This window comes from Schistocerca americana, chromosome 3 (assembly GCF_021461395.2).
Source record: "Schistocerca americana isolate TAMUIC-IGC-003095 chromosome 3, iqSchAmer2.1, whole genome shotgun sequence".
NCBI classification, from domain to species: domain Eukaryota; kingdom Metazoa; phylum Arthropoda; class Insecta; order Orthoptera; family Acrididae; genus Schistocerca; species Schistocerca americana.
This window is the reverse complement of record NC_060121.1, coordinates 35,177,634-35,186,713: the sequence shown is the minus strand read 5'-3', so window position 1 is coordinate 35,186,713 and position 9,080 is coordinate 35,177,634.

The window sequence follows — 9,080 nt, the reverse complement described above, 5'->3', positions numbered from 1 at the left end:
GTATAAAAGAAAATTTCCACTGAAAACTGTGTAGAATTTGCAAATATCCAAACTAGTGATTCGTGGGCAGAAGTGCTGTCCCTAATAAATAAGAACGAGACATATAACACTTTTTCTTCAGTTTTCATGGGGTATTTCGAAATGTGCTTTCCAAAGAAGCTGTCAAGAATCACATCACATCACAATACAAAGCCAAGTTCTTGGATAACAGGTGGCATCAAAACTTCTTGTGGAGGTCTAAAGAGACTAAATTCAAAATTGAAGACATTTACAGATCCACAGTTCATAGAATATGTTAAGAATTACAAGAGAGTATATCGAAAAGTAATTGCATAGGCAAAATTTATGACTAATGACAACTTAACAAGACAGTCTATAATAAATCAAAAGCCATATGGGGTATTGTGAAGACTGAAACAGGAAAGAGATGTGAAGACCAGGATATCATTCTCAAAAAAACAGAAAATGTCAATATTGAAAATAAGATTTGTCAAATTACATCAACAATTATTTCATAAATGCAACAACTTCATTACGGTCAAAATTTACAAACCAAGAAGGTGGTGGTAAGTCGACAGGGGCTGCAGAGGCGGCGGTGGTGGGTGAGGCGTCGGCACAGGCAGGTCAGCAGGGAGCGGTGAGAAGTGGCTCCGGGAGGGACCACGCAGGCTTGAAACGTTGTACCGAAACTGTACTCGGGTGGCCATTGAGCAGAATCACGAATGTATTGACCTCCCCCCCTCCCGGCGTAATACGGGGTGCAAGACAGAGGTGGAGGTTGTAGTGCCACACGAATCGGTCATCCTGTAAAATGATGAAATCGCAAGAATTCAAGTCCTTATGAACAAACACCTGTGGCGTGTGCATGCGAGGTAGAAGCGAGACATGTTAGCTCACACTCATTCAACAAAGGCCGGCAGGTCAGTGGCGTCCGTTGGAGAAGTGTTCTCAATGAATTCGGCAGGCGGGACGAGTGGTTCACCATACAGGACCTTCGCCAACTAAGCATTGAGGTCCTCCTTGTGCGAGGAATGGATTCCCAGCAATACCCATGGCAGAGCCTCAGACCAAAGCCCACCATGGCACATGAGTGCAGCTTTTAATGTTCTGTGCCATCGCTCGACTAGTCCATTGACCTGTGGATGGTATGCAGTCATGTGAAATTTCACCACCTCGCACAACTCACCCAGATAAGCAAAAAGCGACGACTCGAACTGGTGGCCCTGGTCCTTGGCAAGTGAGAGTGAGCAACCGAATATAGCCACCCACGCGGAAATGACCGCCCTAGCAATTGTCTCAGCTGTAATGTCCACCATTGGTACCGCCTCAACCCAACAGGTGACACAGTCGATCAAGGAACACAAGCACGTGACCACAAGTGGCAATCATTCTGCACGCCTGGCCAGACAAAATCTTCGTTTTCGAGGCGTGTTGTTGCCCATGTTCTGGGGTAATGCGTCGACAATCCCACGCCAAAGGGGGGAAGGTACCAAGGGGTTGGACGAACCAGTAGAAATGTCACAGACGAGAGGAATTGATGACCCATGAAAGGCAACATGTCTGATGATGAGCAAAGGGCCATCGTCTGAGAGCAGACATTGAGTGTCCGCATCTTCTGCCTGAAGTCATGCCAGTTTCTCTAAGTTCAACGGGGCAGAGATCATCAAAATGCGGGAGAGGTAGTCGGCAACTATGTTTTCCATGCTGAAGATGTAACAAGCGTCCGAAGAATGTTGGCAAATAAAATCCATGAGCCAGAAGTGGCGCAGTGGGAGATCTTTCGCTGCATTGCGCATCACGTCAATAAGAGGTTTATGATCAGAATAGATGGTGAAAGCATGTCCTTCAACATCGCTCCTGAAATGTTTGACTGCCTCTTAAACCATGAGGAACTTGTGGTCGAAGTCCGACCATTTACACTGACTCCTCGTAAGCTTTTTTGAGAAGAAACGCAGCGGCTGCATTGAGTCTGCAGTGTGCTGTTGGAGGACAGCACCTACCGCTGACTCACTAGCGTCAGTAGTTGTAGAAATCTGTGCCTAGGGGTCGGGGTGTGGGGGAGTGACAGCTAGCATGATGGTCGATTGCTAATTGTTGAAAGCGTCCAGCATGGGCCTAGTCCATTCCAGTTTATGCTTTCCAGTTGTATTTTTACTGGAGAGGGCATTGGTTAGAGCCAACAGGATGGAGGCAGCCCGAGGTTTATGTCGCCGATAAAAGTCCAGCATCCCTAGGAAACGGCATAGTTGTGTGTAATCCTCGGGGAGAAGCAGAGTGAGGATGTTTGGATTTGAGTCAGTAGGGTGGAGGCCGAGACCATATGGCCAAGCAAAGTAACAGATGTGGAACAGAGCTGTGATTTGTCACCGTTAATAACCACGCCATCGGCCGCAAGAGCCACATGAACTGCGTCTGCACATCGAACCACCCAGAAGGCAACTGCTTAATTGGAGGCTGAAACACAACATCCATCACACGATTATCATTCACTATGTCAGTGAGCAGCGTGCACTGTCCGGGTGACAGGCCCTGCTGTGTAGTAGCATTTGATGGTGGACATGTTGGGCCGGTGATGGTGAAGTGGCCTCTGGCACGGCAGGGACCAGAAAATTGTACACTTTTAACCAACTGTATATTAGGAACATTATTAAAAACACAAGCACAATTGCTAGGGTGCGATGTACTTGCACAAAATGACACTGGTAGATCCACTGTTTTCAAGACAATTTGGGCCGACACACGGAGTTCTTTACTGTGAAAGTAAGCACAAAATAATTCCTGAATGCACGATGTAGAATTCGGGGTCACCACTGGGGGTTTTATGTGGCGTAGAACCGTAATAACTCACTTTTAGAGTCAAAATGAACATTTATTTCTGCACTGAACAGAGCGAATACAGAAATGGACGTCAAACATGGCGCGAGAGCACAAAGACCGAAGGAAAAGCCAAAGAGAGTAATCAGACAAGTGTCACTTTGCGTCAGAGTACCAAACAGAAATCAGCATGGCTTCCAGGAAGGTAAAAATACAGAAACAGCACTAATGTGCTACACTGAACAAATAATCATAAATCTATAAAAAGGAAATTGCATAGTAGAAATAAATTTAGACCTCTTAAAAGCATTTCACACTGTCAATCATGGCACTCTTTTAGAAAAAATGGAAGCACTAGGTATTCATGGAAAAGGGATTTTGTGGTTTGAATCATATCTACAAAACAGAACACAGACTGTAGCACTGATGTCAGTTTACTCTGGCCGCAAAATAAATTTAGTATCAGATGCAAAAAAAAAAAAGTGGAAATAGGAGTGCCGCAAGGCAGAATTCTAGGACACTTATTGTTCCTTGTCTATATAAATCACATTCAACCTCAGATGAAGCAGCAAAGGCCATACTATCGCAGATGACACTAGTGTGATAACGGGTGCACCACAGCAAATGCTGCAAAGAAGCTACTGCTCAGGTAATAAAGAATGTCCACACTTGGTTCAATACAAACCGGTTGACATTAAATGCAAATGAAACAAATTATACAATGGAAAATCCAGGATGGAATGTAACAATACCAGAGAAGGAAAGTTGCTACTCACCATATAGCGGAGATGCTGAGTCACGATAGGCACAGTAAAAAGATTCACACAATTACAGCTTTTGGCCATTAAGGCCTTTGTCAGCAGTAGACACACATACATACACACACGCACGCACACACACACACACACACATACACACACACACACACACACACACACACACACACACACACACACACACACACACAAACACTCACATAAACACAACTTGCACACACATCTGCAGCCTCAGAGAGCTGAGACCACACTGCGAACAGCAGCACCAGCGCATTATGGGAGTGGCGACTGGGTGGGGGTAAGGAGGGTGCTGGGGCGGGAAGGGGGGGGGATAGAATGGTGGGAGTGGTGGACAGTCAAGTGTTGCAGTTTAGACAGAGGGCAGGAGAGAAGGTGTGGAGAGGGGAGACAAAAATAAAAGAAATTAAAAGACTGGGTGTGGCAGTGAAATGACAGCTGTGTAGTGCTGGAATGGGAACAGGGAGGAGGCTGGATGGGTGAGGACAGTGACTAACGAAGGTTGAGGCCAGGAGGGTTACAGGAACGTAGGATGTATTGCAGGGAAAGTTCCCACCTGCACAATCCAGAAGAGCTGGTGATTGTGGGAAGAATCCATATGGCACAGGCTGTGAAGCAGTCATTAAGATGAGGGATATCACATGTGGCAGCGTGTTCAGCAACAGGGTGGTCCACTTGTTTCTTAGTCACAGTTTGTCAGTGGCCGCTCATGTGGACAGACAGCCTGTTGGTTGTCTTGCCTACATAGAATGCAGCACAGAGGTTGCAGCTTAGCTTGTAAATCACATGACTGGTTTCACAGGTAGACCTGCCTTTGATGGGATAGGTGATGTTTGTGACCAGACTGGAGTAGGTGGTGGTAGGAGGATGTATGGGACAGGTCTTGCATCTAGGTCTATTGCAGGGGTATGAGCCATGAGGTATGGGATTGGGAGCAGGGGTTGTGTAAGGATGGACGAGTGTATTGTGTAGGTTCGGTGGACGGTGGAATGCCATGGTAGGAGGGGTGGGAGGGATAGTGGGCAGGATATTTCTCATTTCAGGGCACAACAAGTGGTAATCAAAACCATGACGGAGAATTTAATTCAGTTGCTACAGTCTCGGGTGTTACTGAGTTACGAGGAGAATGCTCCTCTGTGGCCGGACTGTGGGAGTTTGGGAGGTGGTGGGAGACTGGAAAGATAAGGTACAGGAAATTTGTTTTTGTAAAAGGATGGGAGGATAATTACGGTCAGTGAAGGCTTCAGTGAGACCCTTGGTATATTTTGAGAGGGACTGCTTGTCACTGCAGATGTGATGACCACAGGTGGCTGTATGGGAGGGACGTCAAGGTATGGAATGTGTGGCAGCTGTCAAAGTGGAGGTATTGCTGGTGGTTATTAGGTTTGATATGGACGGAGGTACTTCTGTAGCCATATCTGAGGTAAAGGTCAACATCTAGGAAGGTGGCTTCTTGGATTGAGTAGGACCAGGTGAAGCAAATGGGGGAGAAGTTGTTGAGGTTCTGGAGGAATGTGAATAAGGTACACTCACCTTCAATCCAGATAGTAAAGATGTCATCAATGAATCTGAACCAGGTGAGGGGTTTAGGATTCTGGGTTTTTAGGAAGGATTCCTCTAGATGGCCCATGAATAGGTTAGCATAGGATGGTGCCATGCAGGCGCCCATAGCCGTACCACGGATTTGTTTGTAGGTAATGCCTTCAAAGGAGAAGTAATCGTGGGTGAGGATATAGTTGGTAATGGAGACTAAGAAGGAGGATGTTGGTTTGGAATCCATAGGGCGTCTGAAAAGGCAGTTTTCGACACCAGTAAGGCCATGGGCATTAGGAATGTTAATGTACGAGGAGGTGGCATCAATAGTGATGAGCAAGGACACCGTGTGGTAAAGTGACAGGAACTGTGGAGAGTCTGTCGAGGAAATGGTTGGTATCTTTTATATAGGATGATTAGTTCTGGATAATAGGTAGAAGATGTTGGTCTATGAGAGCAGAGATTCTCTCAGTGGGGGCACAGTAACCGGCCACAATGGGGCGTCCTGGGTGGTTGGGTTTATGGACTTTAGGAAGCATGTAGAAGTTGGGAGTGCAGGGAGAGTGGTAGGGATAAGTAGAGAGATGGACTCTGGGGAGAGGTTCTGGGATGGGCTTAAGGATTTGAGTAGTGACTGGAGATCCTGCAGGATTACTGGAATGGGATCACTGTGGCATGGTTTGTAGGTGGAAGTATCTGACAGCTGACGGAGTCCTTCTGCCACGTAATCCTTGCAGTTCAAAACAACGGTGGTGGAGTCTTTGTCAGCAGGTAGGATTATAAGGTTGGGATCGGTTTTTAGATGGTGGACTGTGGTTCTTTCTGCGAATGTAAGGTTAGTTTGCATGTTGAAGGATTTTCAGAATGATGTTTTTATCAAGGTTCGAGGTTAAGAAACTGTGGAAAGTTAAAAGGGGTGGTATGGAGGCAGTGGGGGTGGATCACGGTTGAATGGAGGAGTGAATGGAGTTAGGCAAGGTTCAATATTGGTCTTCATTTGAGTCTGATTGGTCAGGTTGGTAGCGAAAAAGTGTTTGCACTGTAGGGACCGGGAGAATGAGAGCAGGTCTTTAACTAGTCCAGCATTGTTGAATTTGGGAGTGGGGCAAAAGCTGAGGCCTTTGGAAAGGACTGATATTTCTGTGGGACTAAGGCCTCTGGAGGAAAGGTTCATAACTGTGTTGCGGGTCTGCTTAGGTTCTGGGTTCTGTGTGGTGGTGGGAGGGAGTTTTAGAGGGTGGGGTAAATGTAGTAGGTCTGCGAGACAGGGTTTGTCAGCTATGAGGGGGCGTGGGTGGGGGGGAGGGGTTTGGAGGTGGATGTAGAAGTGGTGGACAGTGGTACTCCAAGGCGGCGTAGGAAGTGAGTAGGATGGAGAGCTTTTTGAGGTGGCGTTGTGCATAATGCTCAAGTTCCTGCAGGGCAAGGGTTTCAATGTGTGTTATGGGTTCCAGGAATTTGGGATTGCATAGCAGGATAATTTTGCGGATTTAGAGAAGGTACTGCAAGGAGGATTGGGCTTGGTTCATATGGTTTTGCAGGACTATGTTGGTGAGGGCTAAGGATTGGCCGAATCTGAACATATGGAGGTGATTGTGGAAGGAGGCGTGGGAACCAGAGATGGGTAATTTGATGGTAAGACCATTAGAGGGGATTTCATGAGACAAGCAACAACGCAGGAACAGTATGTGGGACTGGGATCTGGCTAGGAATAAGGAAACTTTTCTGTATTGACGCAGATGGAAGGAGCAAGGATCCATGGTGGTGCAAAAATGCGAAAACTTACGTAAGAAAGTAGAATTACGTCCGAAAAATTACGCAAAAATACACCAAATATGTGTGAAAATTACGAAAAGGATGAAATGGATGCACAAGGGGGAAAAAACAAGATGAAATCTGAGGAAGGCGACGATTGTGGAAGGCGAAAACTCACTAAAATTTGAGAGAAGTCACAAGGGTCAAATTAGAAAATAACTTATCAGTAATAAATATATGTATATTACTGTGGGTAGCAGGTTTAAGGGCAGATAAGCGTAAGGGGGATGGTAGGTGTGACTGGAAGAGGTGGATTTGGTGGGTGCGCACAGGCATAGAATGGGGAAAGTGTGGGGGGTGGGGAGAGGTTTGTAGTTAGAGATCTAAGATCGTGTGGCACCGGAAAAGTGCTGGAGATTACACACAAAAATCCGGGAATTGACACAGGGAGCGTGATCAGTTTGAAGGTACAGGCTTTATTATATCGGCGGGAGTAATGTGAGTCCTCCAGAATCCCAACAACTTCTCCCCCATTTGTTTTACCTGGTCCTACTCAACCCAAGAAGCCACCTTCCTAGATGTTGACCTTCACCTCAGAGATGGCTACATAAGTACCTCCGTCCACATCAAACCTAATAACCACCAGCAATACCTCCACTTCGACAGCTGCCACACATTCCATACCAAGAAGTCCTTTCTGTACAGCCTAGCCAGCCGTGGTTGTCGCATCTGCAGTGACGAGCAGTCCCTCTCAAAATATACCAAGAGTCTCACCGAAGCCTTCACTGACTGTAATTATCCTCCCATCCTTGAACAAAAACAAATCTCCTGTACCTTATCATTCCAGTCTCCTACCACCCCCCAAGTCCCACAGTCTGGCCACAGAGGAGCATTCTCCTCGTAACTCGGTACCATCTGGGACTGGAGCAACTGAATTAAATTCTCCACCAGGGTTTTGATTACCTCTCATCATGCCCTGAAATGAGAAATGTCCTGCCCACTATCCTTCCCACTCCTCCTACCGTGGTATTCCGCCATCCACTGAACCTACACAATATACTCGTCCATCCTTACACAACCCCCAATTCCTCATGGCTCATACCCCTCTAATAGACCTAGATGCAAGACCTGTCCCATACATCCTCATACAACCACCTATTCCAGTCCGGCCACTAACATCACCTATCCCATCAAAGGAAGGTCTACCTGTGAAACCAGTCATGTGATTTACAAGCTAAGCTGCAACCTCTGTGCTGCATTCTTTGTAGGCGTGACCACCAATAAGCTGTCTGTCTGCATGAACGGCCACCAACAAACTGTGGCCAAGAAACAAGTGGACCACCCAGTTGCTGAACACGCTGCCACATGTGATATCCCTCATCTTAATGACTGCTTCACAGCCTGTGCCACATGGATCCTTCCAACCATCACCAGCTTTTCTGAATTGCGCAGGTGGGAACTTTCCCTGCAATACATTCTACGTTCCTGTAACCCTCCTGGCCTCAACCTTTGTTAGTCACTGTCCTCACCCATCCAGCCCCCTCCCTGTTCCCATTCCAGCACTACACAGCCATGTTTCACCGCCACACCCAGTCTTTTAATTTCTTTTATTTCTCTCCTTTCTGCTACTTACCCCCTCCCCCCTCTTCACTCCTGCCCACCGTCTAAACTGCAACACTTGACTGTCCGCCACTCCCACCATTCTATCCCCCCCCCCTCCCCACCCCAGCCTCCTCCTACCCCCACCCAGTCGCCACTCCCATCATGCGCTGGTGCTGCTGTTCGCAGTGTGGCCTCAGTTCTCTGAGACTGCAGATGTGTGTGCAAGTTGCGTTTATGTGAGTGTGTGTGTGTGCATGTGTGTATGTGTGTCTACTGATGACAAAGGCCTTAATGGCCGAAAGCTTTAATTGTGTGAATCTTTTTATTGTGCCTATCGTGACTCAGCATCTCCGTTATATGGTGAGTAGCAACTTTCCTTCTCTGGTATTAATAAAACAAATTATATGCAGTTTGTGAAAATATGTCAAAATGTAAATCTCGATCTGTTGTTGGGTGATGAGGCCACAGACAGAGTAGCACCAATAAAATTGCTGGGGATTCATGTAGATGAATATCTTAATTTTAATGACCATGTAATGAAACTTGTGCAGAAACTGCAGCCTGTTTTGCTCTTACAAGGGA